At 46.1% G+C, this 19,089-nt stretch overlaps 1 protein-coding gene across 6 annotated transcripts in view; it reads right to left on the bottom strand.

Moving 5' to 3' along the window:
- Nucleotides 1-19,089, bottom strand: part of LOC110503266 (protein-tyrosine sulfotransferase 1) — a 75,808-nt gene that overhangs the window by 2,905 nt on the left and 53,814 nt on the right. The gene's annotated exons all lie outside the window — the stretch shown is intronic.

Genomic DNA, 19,089 nt, shown 5'->3' with positions numbered 1-19,089 from the left:
CTGGGTTTAGAGACTAGGTAACATGTAAAGTCCTGGGAACACAAAGGACTGGGTTTAGAGACTAGGTAACATTTAAAGTCCTGGGAACACAAAGGACTGGGTTTAGAGGCTAGGTAACATTTAAAGTCCTGGGAACACAAAGGACTGGGTTCAGAGGTAAGTTATGTAAAGGAACACATGGGCAGAAGATCCACATCTCCAGACCTTCAATCTCTATCCAACTACAGATCTAGAGCAAACCAAAACTAAAGATTATGTGACTTAAAACCCTGATGAAACCGAAGGGCTGAAACACGTTGGTTTTGACTTTAAACCACAAAGAAGCATTTTCATCAACTTCCACCGTTCTCCAAGAGTTGCCGAATTTCCTCTTTACCTAAGATGATTAGACTCCACGTGATTCAAACGTTCTCCTGTTATCTTGCAATCAGTTATAACGCAGCCTCGGCTCTAGCGTCAATGTATCAATGTGTCCACTTCCTCTCACTAAGTCCAGCAGGATGAGCTAAGAGCAGGGTAGCTTTAACACTGCTGTTCTGATTGTGTTTTTTTCCATGGCTCAGGACACATTGACAGCCTCCTGCGACAGGTCTGGCTAAGGAAACATTGACAGCCTCCTGCGACAGGTCTGGCTAAGGAAACATTGACAGTCTTCTGAGACAGGTCTGGCTCAGGAAACATTGACAGTCTCCTGAGACAGGTCTGGCTAAGGAAACAGTGACAGCCTCCTGCGACAGGTCTGGCTAAGGAAACATTGACAGTCTTCTGAGACAGGTCTGGCTCAGGAAACATTGACAGTCTCCTGAGACAGGTCTGGCTAAGGAAACAGTGACAGCCTCCTGCGACAGGTCTGGCTAAGGAAACAGTGACAGCCTCCTGCGACAGGTCTGGCTCAGGAAACATTGACAGTCTCCTGAGACAGGTCTGGCTAAGGACACATTGACAGTCTCCTGAGACAGGTCTTGGCATGTTAGTGACTTAGAAGCTCAGTATTCAGTACACATGTAAGTAAGTCCTTCCCCCCGTCTCAACGATGGGGGGAGTGTTTAACTGGGGACTTGGCACAGTATTCAGAGATGACAATAGAGAGGGAAGAGAAGAGAGAGCGAGAGAAGAGAAGAGAAGGAGAGCAAGAGAAGAGAGAGACAAGAGAGAGGAAGAGAAGCGAGAGAGAAAAGAGTGCGAGGAGTTGGCCAGCACCGAAGCCCAGAACAGCAAAGGCAGGGGGAAGAGAAAGAGGCAGACTAGAGAAAGACAGACAGACAGGAGAGAGCATAAGAGTGACAGAGCCACAGAGAGAGGGAGAGGTGGAGGAGAGAGCATAAGAGTGACAGAGCCACAGAGAGAGGGAGAGGTGGAGGAGAGAGCATAAGAGTGACAGAGCCACAGAGAGAGGGGGAGATGGAGGGAGAGCATAAGAGTGACAGAGCCACAGAGAGAGGGGGAGATGGAGGGAGAGCATAACAGTGACAGAGCCACAGAGAGTGGAGGAGATGGAGGGAGAGCAGGACATGAATGGGTTACGGTTATCCTGTTCACATACAGTAGGAAGCAGCCAACATGTCGACATCTGGCTGACGGAGCATTTCAAAGTACCGTGTCCACAGAGGGACAACATCAGAGAGAGAGGATGCCGATAAGGAGAGAGAGAGGAGGGAGAGAGATAGGGAGAGAAGGAGAGAGAGGAGGGGAGAAGGGGAGAGAGGAGGGGAGAAGGGGAGAGAGGAGGGAGAGAGATAGGGAGAGAAGGAGAGAGAGGAGGGGAGAGAGGAGGGAGAGAGATAGGGAGAGAAGGAGAGAGAGGAGGGGAGAAGGGGAGAGAGATAGGGAGAGAAGGAGAGAGAGAAGGAGAGAGAGGAGGGGAGAAGGGGAGAAGGGAGGGGATAAGGGAAGAGAGGAAAGGAGGGTCAGTGTCCTTAAACAGGGTCAGAGTGACCTCATATCCTGGCTTTCACTACTGGCTTTGCAGTGTGTGTGTGTGTGCATTGCTATGTCTCGGCTGGTCGCACGGCCTCATTCTAAGATGAAGACTCTCCTGTCTTAGATAAACTCCTGGCCCAGGAGATGAAGACTCTCCTGTCTAGATAAACTCCTGGCCCAGGAGATGAAGACTCTCCTGTCTAGATAAACTCCTGGCCCAGGAGATGAAGACTCTCCTGTCTAGATAAACTCCTGGCCCAGGAGATGAAGACTCTCCTATCTAGATAAACTCCTGGCCCAGGAGATGAAGACTCTCCTGTCTAGATAAACTCCTTGCCCAGGAGATGAAGACTCTCCTGTCTAGATAAACTCCTGGCCCAGGAGATGAAGACTCTCCTATCTAGATAAACTCCTGGCCCAGGAGATGAAGACTCTCCTGTCTTAGATAAACTCCTGGCCCAGGAGATGAAGACTCTCGTCTAAGATAAACTCCTGGCCCAGGAGATGAAGACTCTCCTGTCTTAGATAAACTCCTGGCCCAGGAGATGAAGAGTCTCCTGTCTAGATAAACTCCTGGCCCAGGAGACGAAGGATTCTTATTACATCTTCATCCAAATACAGTGAGAGAGGAAGAGGAGGGGTAGTTCTGAGTAGCTAGACATGACGGACAGAGAGGAGGTAGTTCTGAGTAGCTAGACATGACGGACAGAGAGGAGGTAGTTCTGAGTAGCTAGACAGGAGGTAGTTCTGAGTAGCTAGACACGACAGAGAGGAGGTAGTTCTGAGTAGCTAGACACGACAGAGAGGAGGTAGTTCTGAGTAGCTAGACACGACAGAGAGGAGGTAGTTCTGAGTAGCTAGACACGACAGAGAGGAGGTAGTTCTGAGTAGCTAAACAAGACATAGAGGAGGTAGTTCTGAGTAGCTAGACACGACAGAGAGGAGGTAGTTCTGAGTAGCTAGACACGACAGAGAGGAGGTAGTTCTGAGTAGCTAGACATGACAGACAGAGGAGGTAGTTCTGAGTAGCTAGACACGACAGAGAGGAGGTAGTTCTGAGTAGCTAGACACGACAGACAGAGAGGAGGTAGTTCTGAGTAGCTAGACACGACAGACAGAGAGGAGGTAGTTCTGAGTAGCTAGACACGACGGACAGAGAGGAGGTAGTTCTGAGTAGCTAGACACGACGGACAGAGAGGAGGTAGTTCTGAGTAGCTAGACACGACAGACAGAGAGGAGGTAGTTCTGAGTAGCTAGACACGACGGACAGAGAGGAGGTAGTTCTGAGTAGCTAGACACGACAGACAGAGAGGAGGTAGTTCTGAGTAGCTAGACACGACAGACAGAGAGGAGGTAGTTCTGAGTAGCTAGACACGACAGACAGAGAGGAGGTAGTTCTGAGTAGCTAGACACGACAGACAGAGGAGCGTTAACAAACTCTTATGAACATGGTTCCAAACTAGAACACAACACTGTCTGCTTTTCCATATGTTCTGGTGTGTTACTGTACCTAACACCAGGGAGGTGTGTTACTGTACCTAACACCAGGGAGGTGTGTGTTACTGTACCTAACACCAGGGAGGTGTGTTACTGTACCTAACACCAGGGAGGTGTGTTACTGTACCTAACACCAGGGAGGTGTGTTACTGTACCTAACACCAGGGAGGTGTGTTACTGTACCTAACACCAGGGAGGTGTGTTACTGTACCTAACACCAGGGAGGTGTGTTACTGTACCTAACACCAGGGAGGTGTGTGTTACTGTACCTAACACCAGGGAGGTGTGTGTTACTGTACCTAACACCAGGGAGGTGTGTGTTACTGTACCTAACACCAGGGAGGTGTGTGTTACTGTACCTAACACCAGGGAGGTGTGTTTTACTGTACCTAACACCAGGGAGGTGTGTTACTGTACCTAACACCAGGGAGGTGTGTGTTACTGTACCTAACACCAGGGAGGTGTGTGTTACTGTACCTAACACCAGGGAGGTGTGTGTTACTGTACCTAACACCAGGGAGGTGTGTGTTACTGTACCTAACACCAGGGAGGTGTGTGTTACTGTACCTAACACCAGGGAGGTGTGTGTTACTGTACCTAACACCAGGGAGGTGTGTGTTACTGTACCTAACACCAGGGAGGTGTGTGTTACTGTACCTAACACCAGGGAGGTGTGTGTTACTGTACCTAACACCAGGGAGGTGTGTGTTACTGTACCTAACACCAGGGAGGTGTGTGTTACTGTACCTAACACCAGGGAGGTGTGTGTTACTGTACCTAACACCAGGGAGGTGTGTGTTACTGTACCTAACACCAGGGAGGTGTGTGTTACTGTACCTAACACCAGGGAGGTGTGTGTTACTGTACCTAACACCAGGGAGGTGTGTGTTACTGTACCTAACACCAGGGAGGTGTGTGTTACTGTACCTAACACCAGGGAGGTGTGTTACTGTACCTAACACCAGGGAGGTGTGTTACTGTACCTAACACAACCCTGCGTCAGGCTGTGACCAGGGAGGTGTGTGTGTGTTACTGTACTTAACAGAACCCTGCGTCAGGCTGTGACCAGGGAGGTGTGTGTGTGTTACTGTACTTAACAGAACCCTGCGTCAGGCTGTGACCAGGGAGGTGTGTGTGTGTTACTGTACTTAACACAACCCTGCGTCAGGCTGTGACCAGGATGCTCTGAGAGGAGAGGTCATACTTCAGGGAGAGTCACAGAAGAGCTCTACTTCTCAAACCACCACAGGCTTGGCACCAACCTGCTGGATGGGTTTCTCTGACCCAGCCACGAGGCTGGAGCCGCCTGGTGTTGCCCTGCCCTTAGGCTCCCTGTGGGTGTGGCTGCTTGACTGTCTTAGTTGGTGCCTGGTAATGCCCAAATAGCACCTCTATATAGGGAATAGGTTGCCATTTGAGATATATCCTGGAACTGTACCCTGGGTGAGGCTGTGCCACGGTGGAACATCTCTCTCTCTCCCTCCTTCCCCCTCTCTCTGTCACCCTCTCTCTCTCTCCTTCCCTCCCCTTCTCTCTCTCTCCTTCCCTCCCTCTCTCCCCTCCCTCCCTCCCTCCCTCTCTTCCCTCCCCCTCTCTCCCTCCCTCTCTTCCCTCCCCCTCTCTCCCCCTCCCTCTTCCCCTTCCCTCCCCCTCCCTCTTCCCTCCCCCCTCCCCCTCTCTCTCTCTCCTTCCCTCCCCCTCCACCTCCCTCTTCCCCCCTCCCCCCTCCACCTCCCTCTTCCCCCTCCCCCTCTCTCTCCTTCCCTCCCCCTCTTCCCTCCTCCATCTCTCTCTCCTTCCCTCCCCCTCTTCCCTCCCCCCTCCCACACAACACAGGCGATTTCATAAAACTCTAGTTATCATTCCTGAGAAGTGATGAGGAAAAAGAGGAAAATCAAACCGCTGACTTTACCCTGAGGCCAGTAACCAAGGGCTGAGATATTTACCCTGAGGCAGGTAACCAAGGGCTGAGATATTTACCCTGAGGCCAGTAACCAAGGGCTGAGATATTTACCCTGAGGCCAGTAACCATGGGCTGAGATATTTACCCTGAGGCCAGTAACCAAGGGCTGAGATATTTACCCTGGGGCCAGTAACCATGGGCTGAGATATTTACCCTGAGGCCAGTAACCAAGGGCTGAGATATTTACCCTGAGGCCAGTAACCAAGGGCTGAGATATTTACCCTGAGGCCAGTAACCAAGGGCTGAGATATTTACCCTGAGGCCAGTAACCAAGGGCTGAGATATTTACCCTGAGGCCAGTAACCAAGGGCTGAGATACTTACCCTGAGGCCAGTAACCAAGGGCTGAGATATTTACCCTGAGGCCAGTAACCAAGGGCTGAGATACTTACCCTGGGGCCAGTAACCAAGGGCTGAGATATTTACCCTGAGGCCAGTAACCAAGGGCTGAGATATTTACCCTGAGGCCAGTAACCAATGGCTGAGATATTTACCCTGAGGCCAGTAACCAAGGGCTGAGATATTTACCCTGAGGCCAGTAACCAAGGGCTGAGATATTTACCCTGAGGCCAGTAACCAAGGGCTGAGATATTTACCCTGAGGCCAGTAACCAAGGGCTGAGATATTTACCCTGAGGCCAGTAACCAAGGGCTGAGATATTTACCCTGAGGCCAGTAACCAAGGGCTGAGATATTTACCCTGAGGCCAGTAACCAAGGGCTGAGATATTTACCCTGAGGCCAGTAACCAAGGGCTGAGATATTTACCCTGAGGCCAGTAACCAAGGGCTGAGATATTTACCCTGAGGCCAGTAACCAAGGGCTGAGATATTTACCCTGAGGCCAGTAACCAAGGGCTGAGATATTTACCCTGAGGCCAGTAACCAAGGGCTGAGATATTTACCCTGAGGCCAGTAACCAAGGGCTGAGATATTTACCCTGAGGCCAGTAACCAAGGGCTGAGATATTTACCCTGAGGCCAGTAACCAAGGGCTGAGATATTTACCCTGAGGCCAGTAACCAAGGGCTGAGATATTTACCCTGAGGCCAGTAACCAAGGGCTGAGATATTTACATTGAGGCCAGTAACCAAGGGCTGAGATATTGGCCCTGAGGCCAGTAACCAAGGGCTGAGATATTTACCCTGGGGCCAGTAACCAAGGGCTGAGATATTGACCCTGAGGCCAGTAACCAAGGGCTGAGATATTTACCCTGAGGCCAGTAACCACGGGCTGAGATATTTACCCTGAGGCCAGTAACCAAGGGCTGAGATATTTACCCTGAGGCCAGTAACCAAGGGCTGAGATATTGACCCCGAGGCCAGTAACCAAGGGCTGAGATATTTACCCTGAGGCCAGTAACCAAGGGCTGAGATATTGACCCTGAGGCCAGTAACCAAGGCTGAGATATTTACCCTGAGGCCAGTAACCAAGGGCTGAGATATTGACCCTGAGGCCAGTAACCAAGGGCTGAGATATTGACCCTGAGGCCAGTAACCAAGGGCTGAGATATATACCCTGAGGCCAGTAACCAAGGGCTGAGATATTTACCCTGAGGCCAGTAACCAAGGGCTGAGATATTTACCCTGAGGCCAGTAACCAAGGGCTGAGATATTGACCCTGAGGCCAGTAACCAAGGGCTGAGATATTTACCCTGAGGCCAGTAACCACGGGCTGAGATATTTACCCTGAGGCCAGTAACCAAGGGCTGAGATATTTACCCTGAGGCCAGTAACCAAGGGCTGAGATATTGACCCCGAGGCCAGTAACCAAGGGCTGAGATATTTACCCTGAGGCCAGTAACCAAGGGCTGAGATATTGACCCTGAGGCCAGTAACCAAGGCTGAGATATTTACCCTGAGGCCAGTAACCAAGGGCTGAGATATTGACCCTGAGGCCAGTAACCAAGGGCTGAGATATTGACCCTGAGGCCAGTAACCAAGGGCTGAGATATATACCCTGAGGCCAGTAACCAAGGGCTGAGATATTGACCCTGAGGCCAGTAACCAAGGGCTGAGATATTTACCCTGAGGCCAGTAACCAAGGGCTGAGATATTTACCCTGGGGCCAGTAACCAAGGGCTGAGATATTTACCCTGAGGCCAGTAACCAAGGGCTGAGATATTTACCCTGAGGCCAGTAACCAAGGGCTGAGATATTGACCCTGAGGCCAGTAACCAAGGCTGAGATATTTACCCTGAGGCCAGTAACCAAGGGCTGAGATATTGACCCTGAGGCCAGTAACCAAGGGCTGAGATATTGACCCTGAGGCCAGTAACCAAGGGCTGAGATATATACCCTGAGGCCAGTAACCAAGGGCTGAGATATTGACCCTGAGGCCAGTAACCAAGGGCTGAGATATTTACCCTGAGGCCAGTAACCAAGGGATGAGATATTGACCCTGAGGCCAGTAACCAAGGGCTGAGATATTTACCCTGAGGCCAGTAACCAAGGCTGAGATATTTACCCTGAGGCCAGTAACCAAGGGCTGAGATATTGACCCCGAGGCCAGTAACCAAGGGCTGAGATATTTACCCTGAGGCCAGTAACCAAGGGCTGAGATATTGACCCTGAGGCCAGTAACCAAGGCTGAGATATTTACCCTGAGGCCAGTAACCAAGGGCTGAGATATTGACCCTGAGGCCAGTAACCAAGGGCTGAGATATTGACCCTGAGGCCAGTAACCAAGGGCTGAGATATATACCCTGAGGCCAGTAACCAAGGGCTGAGATATTTACCCTGAGGCCAGTAACCAAGGGCAGAGATATTTACCCTGAGGCCAGTAACCAAGGGATGAGATATTGACCCTGAGGCCAGTAACCAAGGGCTGAGATATTTACCCTGAGGCCAGTAACCAAGGCTGAGATATTTACCCTGAGGCCAGTAACCAAGGGCTGAGATATATACCCTGAGGCCAGTAACCAAGGGCTGAGATATTTACCCTGAGGCCAGTAACCAAGGGCAGAGATATTTACCCTGAGGCCAGTAACCAAGGGATGAGATATTGACCCTGAGGCCAGTAACCAAGGGCTGAGATATTTACCCTGAGGCCAGTAACCAAGGCTGAGATATTTACCCTGAGGCCAGTAACCAAGGGCTGAGATATAGCTCTGAAGTGAACTATTTACACATGAAACCCTGATGCAAACCAGCTCTGACAAAAACTCCACAACAAACGTTGACGAACGCTGGCGATTGAACATGTAGAATAGTCAGGAAATTAACAGAAAATGGACATCTGGTGTTCTGTGGTCAGAAGCGTTGCTTTGAATAGTTTCCAGCTGCACCGACGGTTCCAATCACCAAATGGGTCTCTGTGTATTGACAACGGGACACCATAGGTTCATAAGGTTTCTCTCCATTCATTCTCAACCTCATCATCATGGTCTTCTCAGTGTTGCTTTGGAGCGGGCGGGGAGACCAGAGAACATATGGATCTCTTTGTCATCATGGATCAGAGACCATGCAAAGCCACTTAAAATATATTGATTGTATTCTTTGGAGCTCATCCAGGAGTCAATCATTTACATTTAGGAATGGAACCAGAAGTTACATTTAGGAGTGGAACGGGACCAGAAGTTACATTTAGGAATGGAACGGGACCAGAAGTTACATTTAGGAACGGGACCAGAAGTTACATTTAGGAGTGGAACGGGACCAGAAGTTACATTTAGGAGTGGAACGGGACCAGAAGTTACATTTAGGAGTGGAACGGGACCAGAAGTTACATTTAGGAGTGGAACGGGACCAGAAGTTACATTTAGGAGTGGAACGGGACCAGAAGTTACATTTAGGAACAGGACCAGAAGTTACATTTAGGAGTGGAACGGGACCAGAAGTTACATTTAGGAACAGGACCAGAAGTTACATTTAGGAGTGGAACGGGACCAGAAGTTACATTTAGGAACAGGACCAGAAGTTACATTTAGGAACAGGACCAGAAGTTGCATTTAGGAGTGGAAAGGGACCAGAAGTTACATTTAGGAATGGAACAGGACCAGAAGTTACATTTAGGAGTGGAACGGGACCAGAAGCTACATTTAGGAACAGGACCAGAAGTTACATTTAGGAATGGAACGGGACCAGAAGCTACATTTAGGAGTGGAACGGGACCAGAAGTTACATTTAGGAGTGGAACGGGACCAGAAGCTACATTTAGGAGTGGAACGGGACCAGAAGTTACATTTAGGAGTGGAACGGGACCAGAAGTTACATTTAGGAGTGGAACGGGACCAGAAGCTACATTTAGGAATGGAACGGGACCAGAAGTTACATTTAGGAGTGGAACGGGACCAGAAGTTACATTTAGGAGCCTGCCCGCTGATTGAGTTTGACACCCCTGGGCTAGCGTATCTATTTATGGAACTAGCTATTTATTTAGCTAAAAACATGGGAGCCTAACATTAGCTAGCTAGCTAGTTAGCTGTTGGGAGGATGTCATGTCATAGGAGAAGTTGGTAAGTGAATGACTTTTTCCCCTCATGTCGTTTTCCGTTGGCTTCAGCTAGAGATGCTGCAGGTGTCATTTGGTTAGCTAGCAAGTAATGTGAATCTCTTTGCTAACTAGCTATGTTGAACTTCAATGACTGATATCCACAGTTAGCATCTCTTAGTTGTCAATCATATGTATTTGGCATCGATCGAAATGGGTGGGCAGGCAGGTTCCCCATTCAGTTGTCAAAACGTGGGTTGGGACCAGCATGCATTGCCAGGCAAGCTGCAGAAGGACGAGCAGGCTACTAATTCCTCCATCGTTTATCAGGGCAATTTTGATGGCCAACTAGCTGAAAACGTTTGAGAGGGTTTATCTAAACACTCCCTCGTTAAATTTGAGCACATCTCGCTCTGGCTAACACTAGTTGTTGATTATGTGTACAACTGAGGGAGAGAGAGCCTACCATTTCATGGTTGTTTGATCAATAGGGAAGTTCCCAAATGTAAGAGGACTCCCGTGGTGTTGACATATTTGCAGACATCCATTCAGGTGTATTTTGTGGCTTTTGGTGAATACGTGCCAATGATCTAAAGTCACGCTGTTGCTACTTCCTGTAAACACACAGTCCAGTTCAAAGTGAATGATGACAGGCACTGCTTCCTGTAAACACACAGTCCAGTTCAAAGTGAATGATGGCAGGTCCTACTGCCTGGAAACACACAGTGCAGTTCAAAGTTTCTATCTCAAAGCCTTCAGACTGTTAAACAGCCACCACTAACATTGAGTGGCTGCTGCCAACACACTGACTCAACTCCAGCTCACTTTAATAATGGAAAAATTGATGTAAAAAATGTATCATGAGCCACATTAAACAATGCAACTTTATATAATGTTTACATACCCTACATTACTCATCTCATATGTATACACTGTACTCGATACCATCTACTGCATCTTGCCTGTGCCGTTCTGTACCATCACTCATTCATATATTTTTATGTACATATTCCTCATCCCTTTACACTTGTGTGTATAAGGTAGTTGTTGTGAAATTGTTAGGTTAGGTTACTCGTTGGTTATTACTGCATTGTCGGAACTAGAAGCACAAGCATTTCGCTACACTCGCATTAACATCTGCTAACCATGTGTATGTGACAAATAAAATGTGATTTGAAAGTGAATGATGTCAGGCCTGTGTGGTAAATGACTAATTTGCATATGACATTGATATGAAACAGAGGGTGAATATTTGGGATGGGGCTGCCCCCTAGAGGCTCTGGGCAAGTATTCAAGACCCAGGGAGAAAGAGAGCATTTCCACGTGTGGCCCGGTTCCATCATATGGCGACAGTTAACATCCAGATGCAACATTAACCGAGGGGGGAAGAGGCTGTAACTCTACATACCCACTGGTATGGATTCAACAGTCACCTGGTCCTGTAACTCTACATACCCACCGGTATGGATTCAACAGTCACCTGGTCCTGTAACGCTACATGTAAACCCACCGGTATGGATTCAACAGCCACCTGGTCCTGTAACTCTACATGTAAACCCACCGGTATGGATTCAACAGTCACCTGGTCCTGTGACTCTACATGTAAACCCACCAGTATGGATTCAACAGTCACCTGGTCCTGTAACTCTACATGTAAACCCACTGGTATGGATTCAACAGTCACCTGGTCCTGTAACTCTACATGTAAACCCACCGGTATGGATTCAACAGTCACCTGGTCCTGTAACTCTACATGTAAACCCACTGGTATGGATTCAACAGTCACCTGGTCCTGTAACTACATGTAAACGCACCGGTATGGATTCAACAGTCACCTGGTCCTGTAACTCTACATGTAAACCCACCGGTATGGATTCAACAGTCACCTGGTCCTGTGACTCTACATGTAAACCCACCGGTATGGATTCAACAGTCACCTGGTCCTGTAACTCTACATGTAAACCCACCAGTATGGATTCAACACTCACCTGGTCCTGTAAACCTACTGGTATGGATTCAACAGTCACCTGGTCCTGTAACGCTACATGTAAACCCACCAGTATGGATTCAACAGTCACCTGGTCCTGTAACTCTACATGTAAACCCACTGGTATGGATTCAACAGTCACCTGGTCCTGTAACTCTACATGTAAACCCACCGGTATGGATTCAACAGTCACCTGGTCCTGTAACTCTACATGTAAACCCACCAGTATGGATTCAACAGTCACCTGGTCCTGTAACTCTACATGTAAACCCACTGGTATGGATTCAACAGTCACCTGGTCCTGTAACTCTACATGTAAACCCACTGGTATGGATTCAACAGTCACCTGGTCCTGTAACTCTACATGTAAACCCACCGGTATGGATTCAACAGTCACCTGGTCCTGTAACTCTACATACCCACCAGTATGGATTCAACAGTCACCTGGTCCTGTAACTCTACATGTAAACCCACTGGTATGGATTCAACAGTCACCTGGTCCTGTAACTCTACATGTAAACCCACCAGTATGGATTCAACAGTCACCTGGTCCTGTAACTCTACATGAAAACCCACCAGTATGGATTCAACAGTCACCTGGTCCTGTAACTCTACATGTAAACCCACCGGTATGGATTCAACAGTCACCTGGTCCTGTAACTCTACATACCCACCAGTATGGATTCAACAGTCACCTGGTCCTGTAACTCTACATGTAAACCCACTGGTATGGATTCAACAGTCACCTGGTCCTGTAACTCTACATGTAAACCCACCGGTATGGATTCAACAGTCACCTGGTCCTGTAACTCTACATACCCACCAGTATGGATTCAACAGTCACCTGGTCCTGTAACTCTACATGTAAACCCACTGGTATGGATTCAACAGTCACCTGGTCCTGTAACTCTACATGTAAACCCACCAGTATGGATTCAACAGTCACCTGGTCCTGTAACTCTACATGTAAACCCACCGGTATGGATTCAACAGTCACCTGGTCCTGTAACTCTACATGTAAACCCACCGGTATGGATTCAACAGTCACCTGGTCCTGTAACTCTACATGTAAACCCACCGGTATGGATTCAACAGTCACCTGGTCCTGTAACTCTACATGTAAACCCACCGGTATGGATTCAACAGTCACCTGGTCCTGTGACTCTACATGTAAACCCACCAGTATGGATTCAACAGTCACCTGTTCCTGTAACTCTACATGTAAACCCACCGGTATGGATTCAACAGTCACCTGGTCCTGTAACTCTACATGTAAACCCACTGGTATGGATTCAACAGTCACCTGGTCCAGTAACTCTACATGTAAACCCACCGGTATGGATTCAACAGTCACCTGGTCCTGTAACTCTACATGTAAACCCACCGGTATGGATTCAACAGTCACCTGGTCCTGTAACGCTACATGTAAACCCACCAGTATGGATTCAACAGTCACCTGGTCCTGTAACTCTACATGTAAACCCACTGGTATGGATTCAACAGTCACCTGGTCCTGTAACTCTACATGTAAACCCACCGGTATGGATTCAACAGTCACCTGGTCCTGTAACTCTACATGTAAACCCACCAGTATGGATTCAACAGTCACCTGGTCCTGTAACTCTACATGTAAACCCACTGGTATGGATTCAACAGTCACCTGGTCCTGTAACTCTACATGTAAACCCACTGGTATGGATTCAACAGTCACCTGGTCCTGTAACTCTACATGTAAACCCACCGGTATGGATTCAACAGTCACCTGGTCCTGTAACTCTACATACCCACCAGTATGGATTCAACAGTCACCTGGTCCTGTAACTCTACATGTAAACCCACTGGTATGGATTCAACAGTCACCTGGTCCTGTAACTCTACATGTAAACCCACCAGTATGGATTCAACAGTCACCTGGTCCTGTAACTCTACATGTAAACCCACCAGTATGGATTCAACAGTCACCTGGTCCTGTAACTCTACATGTAAACCCACCGGTATGGATTCAACAGTCACCTGGTCCTGTAACTCTACATACCCACCAGTATGGATTCAACAGTCACCTGGTCCTGTAACTCTACATGTAAACCCACTGGTATGGATTCAACAGTCACCTGGTCCTGTAACTCTACATGTAAACCCACCGGTATGGATTCAACAGTCACCTGGTCCTGTAACTCTACATACCCACCAGTATGGATTCAACAGTCACCTGGTCCTGTAACTCTACATGTAAACCCACTGGTATGGATTCAACAGTCACCTGGTCCTGTAACTCTACATGTAAACCCACCAGTATGGATTCAACAGTCACCTGGTCCTGTAACTCTACATGTAAACCCACCGGTATGGATTCAACAGTCACCTGGTCCTGTAACTCTACATGTAAACCCACCGGTATGGATTCAACAGTCACCTGGTCCTGTAACTCTACATGTAAACCCACCGGTATGGATTCAACAGTCACCTGGTCCTGTAACTCTACATGTAAACCCACCGGTATGGATTCAACAGTCACCTGGTCCTGTGACTCTACATGTAAACCCACCAGTATGGATTCAACAGTCACCTGTTCCTGTAACTCTACATGTAAACCCACCGGTATGGATTCAACAGTCACCTGGTCCTGTAACTCTACATGTAAACCCACTGGTATGGATTCAACAGTCACCTGGTCCAGTAACTCTACATGTAAACCCACCGGTATGGATTCAACAGTCACCTGGTCCTGTAACTCTACATGTAAACCCACCGGTATGGATTCAACAGTCACCTGGTCCTGTGACTCTACATGTAAACCCACCAGTATGGATTCAACAGTCACCTGGTCCTGTAACTCTACATGTAAACCCACCGGTATGGATTCAACAGTCACCTGGTCCTGTAACTCTACATGTAAACCCACCAGTATGGATTCAACAGTCACCTGGTCCTGTAACTCTACATGTAAACCCACCGGTATGGATTCAACAGTCACCTGGTCCTGTAACTCTACATGTAAACCCACTGGTATGGATTCAACAGTCACCTGGTCCTGTAACTCTACATGTAAACCCACCGGTATTCGTACATCAGCTGATATCTTAAAGTGCTGTACAGAAACCCAGCCTAAAACCCCAAACAGCAAGCAATGCAGGTGTAGAAGCTCGGTGGCTAGGAAAAACTCCCTAGAAAGGCCAGAACCTAGGAAGAAACCTAGAGAGGAACCAGGCTATGAGGGGTGGCCAGTCCTCTTCTGGCTGTGCCGGGTGGAGATTAGAAACCTAGAGAGGAACCAGGCTATGAGGGGTGGCCAGTCCTCTTCTGGCTGTGCCGGGTGGAGATTAGAAACCTAGAGAGGAACCAGGCTATGAGGGGTGGCCAGTCCTCTTCTGGCTGTGCCGGGTGGAGATTAGAAACCTAGAGAGGAACCAGGCTATGAGGGGTGGCCAGTCCTCTTCTGGCTGTGCCGGGTGGAGATTAGAAACCTAGAGAGGAACCAGGCTATGAGGGGTGGCCTGTACTCTTCTGGAATGTAAATGTAAACCCACTGCTTGTTCTAGGTCCCAAGAAACAAAGAGATATTCTGTTGAATCTGACAATTAATCTTGATGGTTGTACAGTCGTCTCAAATAAAACTGTGAAGGACCTCGGCGTTACTCTGGACCCTGATCTCTCTTTTGACGAACATATCAAGACTGTTTCAAGGACAGCTTTTTTCCCCATCTACGTAACATTGCAAAAATCCGTAACTTTCTGTCCAAAAATGATGCAGAAAAATGTATCCATGCTTTTGTCACTTCTAGGTTAGACTACTGTAATGCTCTACTTTCCGGCTACCCGGATAAAGCATTAAATAAACCTCAGTTAGTGCTAAACACGGCTGCTAGAATCCTGACTAGAACCAAAAAATTTGATCATATTACTCCAGTGCTAGCCTCCCTACACTGGCTTCATGTTAAGGCAAGGGCTGATTTCAAGGTTTTACTGCTAACCTACAAAGCATTACATGGGCTTGCTCTTTGGTCCCGCCGTACATACGTACACTACGGTCACAAGACGCAGGCCTCCTAATTGTCCCTAGAATTTCTAAGCAAACAGCTGGAGGCAGGGCTTTCTCCTATAGAGCTCCATTTTTATGGAATGGTCTGCCTACCCATGTGAGAGACGCAGACTCGGTCTCAACCTTTAAGTCTTTAGTGAAGACTCATCTCTTCAGTGGGTCATATGATTGAGTGTAGTCTGGCCCAGGAGTGTGAAGGTGAACGGAAAGGCTCTGGAGCAACAAACCACCCTTGTCGTCTCTGTCTGGCCAGCTCCCCTCTTTCCACTGGGATTCTCTGCTTCTAACCCTATTACAGGGGCTGAGTCACTGGCTTACTGGTGCTCTTCCATGCTGTCCCTAGGAGGGGTGCATCACTTGAGTGGGTTGAGTCACTGACGTGATCTTCCTGTCTGGGTTGGCGCCCCCCCCTTGGGTTGTGCCGTGGCGGAGATCTTTGTGGGCTATACTCGGCCTTGTCTCAGGATGGTAAGTTGGTGGTTGAAGATATCCCTCTAGTGGTCTAGGGGCTGTGCTTTGGCAAAGTGGGTGGGGTTATATCCTTCATGTTTGGCCCTGTCCGGGGGTATTATCGGATGGGGCCACAGTGTTTCGTGACCTCTCCTGTCTCAGCCTCCAGTATTTATGCTGCAGTAGTTTATGTGTCGGGGGGCTAGGGTCAGTTTGTTATATCTGGAGTACTTCTCCTGTCTTATCCGGTGTCCTGTGTGAATTTAAGTATGCTCTCTCTAATTCTGTCTTTCTTTCTCTCTCTCGGAGGACCTGAGCCCTAGGACATTGCCTCTGCACTACCTGGCATGATGACTCCCTGCTGTCCCCAGGCCACCTGGCCGTGCTGTTGCTCCAGTTCACCGGACGTGCTACCTGTCCCAGACCTGCTGTTTTTAACTCTCTAGAGACTCTCTAGAGACAGCAGGAGTGGTAGAGATACTCTCAATGATCGGCTATGAAAAGCCAACTGACATTTACTCCTGAGGTGCTGACTTGCTGCACCCTCGACAACTACTGTGATTATTATTATTTCATTATTATCATTTATGAACGTTGTTCTGGCCATGTTCTGTTATATTCTCCACCCGGCACAGCCAGAATAGGACTGGCCACTCCACATAGCCTGGTTCCTCTCTAGGTTTCTTCCTAGGTTTTGGCCTTTCTGCATTGTTTGCTGTTTGGGGTTTTAGGCTGGGTTTCTGTACAGCACGTTGAGATATGAGCTGATGTAAGCAGGGCATTATAAATACATTTGATTTGGTATGGATTCAACAGTCACCTAGTCCTGTACACTGACTGACATCAGTCGACGATAGGACTTAGACAAGTTGTAAATGCAACAAGTTTTGATATTGTATCATACAATACCATTCACAGCTTTCCCCCAAAAATGTATGGTTTGTTTACATATATTTTAGAGGCTATTTCTACAGAAAATGTGTATAAAACCCGCATAAACTGTATTTATAATGATATGGCAATATTGTAGGTTGACAGTAATTCTAATAACATCATACTTCTAATATAGTACATCATACTTCTAATATAGAACATCATACTTCTAATATAGTACATCATACTTCTAATATAGAACATCATACTTCTAATATAGAACATCATACTTCTAATATAGAACATCATACTTCTAATATAGTACATCATACTTCTAATATAGAACATCATACTTCTAATATAGAACATCATACTTCTAATATAGAACATCATACTTCTAATATAGAACATCATACTTCTAATATAGAACATCATACTTCTAATATAGAACATCATACTTCTAATATAGAACATCATACTTCTAATATAGTACATCATACTTCTAATATAGAACATCATACTTCTAATATAGAACATCATACTTCTAATATAGAACATCATACTTCTAATATAGAACATCATACTTCTAATATAGTACATCATACTTCTAATATAGAACATCATACTTCTAATATAGAACATCATACTTCTAATATAGTACATCATACTTCTAATATAGAACATCATACTTCTAATATAGAACATCATACTTCTAATATAGTACATCATACTTCTAATATAGTACATCATACTTCTAATATAGAACATCATACTTCTAATATAGAACATCATACTTCTAATATAGTACATCATACTTCTAATATAGAACATCATACTTCTAATATAGAACATCATACTTCTAATATAGTACATCATACTTCTAATATAGAACATCATACTTCTAATATAGAACATCATACTTCTAATATAGTACATCATACTTCTAATATAGAACATCATACTTCTAATATAGAACATCATACTTCTAATATAGTACATCATACTTCTAATATAGAACATCATACTTCTAATATAGAACATCATACTTCTAATATAGAACATCATACTTCTAATATAGAACATCATACTTCTAATATAGAACATCATACTTCTAATATAGAACATCATACTTCTAATATAGTACATCATACTTCTAATATAGAACATCATACTTCTAATATAGAACATCATACTTCTAATATAGAACATCATACTTCTAATATAGTACATCATACTTCTAATATAGAACATCATACTTCTAATATAGAACATCATACTTCTAATATAGTACATCATACTTCTAATATAGAACATCATACTTCTAATATAGTACATCATACTTCTAATATAGAACATCATACTTCTAATATAGAACATCATACTTCTAATATAGAACATCATACTTCTAATATAGAACATCATACTTCTAATATAGAACATCATACTTCTAATATAGAACATCATACTTCTAATATAGTACATCATACTTCTAATATAGAACATCATACTTCTAATATAGAACATCATACTTCTAATATAGAACATCATACTTCTAATATAGAACATCATACTTCTAATATAGTACATCATACTTCTAATATAGAACATCATACTTCTAATATAGAACATCATACTTCTAATATAGTACATCATACTTCTAATATAGTACATCATACTTCTAATATAGAACATCATACTTCTAATATACAGTAGGGCAAAAAAGTATTTAGTCAGCCACCAATTGTGCAAGTTTTCCCACTTAAAAAGATGAGAGGCCTCTTCATAGGTACACTTCAACTATGACAGACAAAATGAGGGAAAAAAATCCAGAAAATGACATTGTAGGATTTTTTATGAATTTATTTGCAAATTATGGTGGAAAATAAGTATAGTGTCTGTCTGTGACTACAGCCTGCCTGTCTGTCTGTGACTAC

The sequence above is a fragment of the Oncorhynchus mykiss genome, chromosome 24 (assembly GCF_013265735.2).
Source record: "Oncorhynchus mykiss isolate Arlee chromosome 24, USDA_OmykA_1.1, whole genome shotgun sequence".
In the NCBI taxonomy this organism is placed as follows: domain Eukaryota; kingdom Metazoa; phylum Chordata; class Actinopteri; order Salmoniformes; family Salmonidae; genus Oncorhynchus; species Oncorhynchus mykiss.
The sequence above is the reverse complement of the archived record's forward strand: the minus strand, read 5'-3'. Positions and strand labels throughout refer to the sequence as shown.